Source organism: Mauremys mutica, unplaced genomic scaffold (assembly GCF_020497125.1).
Source record: "Mauremys mutica isolate MM-2020 ecotype Southern unplaced genomic scaffold, ASM2049712v1 Super-Scaffold_100101, whole genome shotgun sequence".
NCBI lineage: Eukaryota > Metazoa > Chordata > Testudines > Geoemydidae > Mauremys > Mauremys mutica.
In genome coordinates this window covers 480,220-481,802 of record NW_025423268.1, presented here as the reverse complement: position 1 = coordinate 481,802, position 1,583 = coordinate 480,220, and the positions used below count along the sequence as shown (strand labels likewise).

Genomic DNA, 1,583 nt, shown 5'->3' with positions numbered 1-1,583 from the left:
GGCCCAGCATACAGCAAAACGACCCTGCCTCCACCAGGATAGACAGCCACCCACTCCCTCTTCCAGACCAACGCAGCCCTTCCCTGCTTTGGCTGTCTCCAAGCTGTCTGCGTGCTCTGCTCTGCTCCACGGCTGCCATGCTGCCTGAGATCAGGAGTCTGCGAGGTCTCATGGTCTCAGCTGAGCTGGTATCGCGTGCCACCCCGCCCATCTCCTCATTCCCTTCATGGACCCCTGGGATGTTAGTAATTCTGTATTTAAGTGGCTCTCCCTCCTGGCCAATGAGCTTGGCGTAGACTAGCAGGGAGGGAGGAGGAAAGGGATTGTGCTCCAGTGAGAGCTCAGAAAGAAAGGTGCAGGTCCCCCACTAGAGCCCAGCCCAGCAGAGCAAAGCAGAGCAGAGCAGAGCAGGCTGGAGAATGTGTGTCTGGGTCTGACTACTTCTCCCCTGCTCTTCCATTTGAGCTAACTTCCCCCAGCTGTCTCCAGCCTCCCAGTCAGCGCAAGAGGGAGAAGGGCCAGGGAGGAAGAGCTTTGTGCTCTGCAAGGGCTGGCTTTTTGGGAGGCCAAGCAGGGAGAGGGATGGAGGCCACTGGAGGAGCTGAGCCGGCTTCTAAAAGAAGGTCCTGGGGCTGCCTTGCCGCTGGAGAATGCGGGCATTGATCCCACTGCCTCTCGCATGCGAAGCGAGCGCTCTACCACTTGAGCTAATTCCCCTACCTTGGCACGTGATGTCTCGATCCATCCATTCGATAATGGAGGCCACATCGTTCCCCGCGCCAGCCACTGACTCCTTCCAAAAGAGTCAGGCAAGGCAAGGCTTGCCGTCGGCCGGCTAGCTCAGTTGGTTAGAGCGTGGTGCTAATAACTCCAAGGTCATGGGTTCAAGCCCCATGCTGGCCACTTCGGGAGGGAGAGGGTGGCTTCTGCTCTTTTGGCTGACTGCTAAGGGTGGCAGACGCCAAAACCAGGTGGGCCAGGAGCGGGCAAGAGCCCTGCTGGGCGCAGGCACCGGGGCAGGACCAAGCTCCTGACACCTCCTTGGGCTCCCCTCCCTGGGCTCCTCGCTCCACCTGCTGCCTGAAAGGAACTTGGAGACTCCGTCCACACTTGCAAGGCACATCCAGTGCTGTAACTCCCTGGCTGCAGCGCTGGCTGTGCACCCGTTCGGGTTGGGGTATAAGGAATGCAGCGCTGGTGATCCAGCGCTGCTCATCAGGTGTGGACACACACCAGCGCTTTAATTGGCCTCCAGGGAATAAGGAGGTATCCCAGAATTCCTGTTCAGCCACTCTGCTCATCAGTTTGCACTCTACTGCTCTGGCCTCAGGTGACCCGCCATTTAAGTGCCCCGGGAATTTTAAAAATCCCCTTCCTGTTTGCTGCAGCCAGGTGTGGAGTGCAATCAGTTAATCTTTCCAGGTGACCATGCCTCCACGCGGCAAACGAGCCCCAGCATGGAGCAATGGCGAGTTGCTGGACCTCATTAGTGTTTGGGGGGAGGAAGCTGTGCAGTCCCAGCTGCGCTCCAGCTGTAGGAATTATGATATCTTTGAGCAGGTATCAAGGTCCATGCTGGATAG

The 1,583-nt window shown here is 58.0% G+C and overlaps 2 non-coding genes across 2 annotated transcripts; one reads left to right on the top strand and one right to left on the bottom strand.

Annotated features, from left to right (window-relative positions):
- Positions 1–644: 644 nt before the first annotated feature.
- TRNAA-CGC lies at positions 645–717 on the bottom strand. The gene has a single exon. It is a non-coding gene; the product is annotated as a tRNA-Ala (tRNA).
- Positions 718–829: 112 nt separating this feature from the next.
- TRNAI-AAU lies at positions 830–903 on the top strand. Its single transcript has one exon. It is a non-coding gene; the product is annotated as a tRNA-Ile (tRNA).
- The last annotated feature ends 680 nt before the right edge of the window (positions 904–1,583 follow it).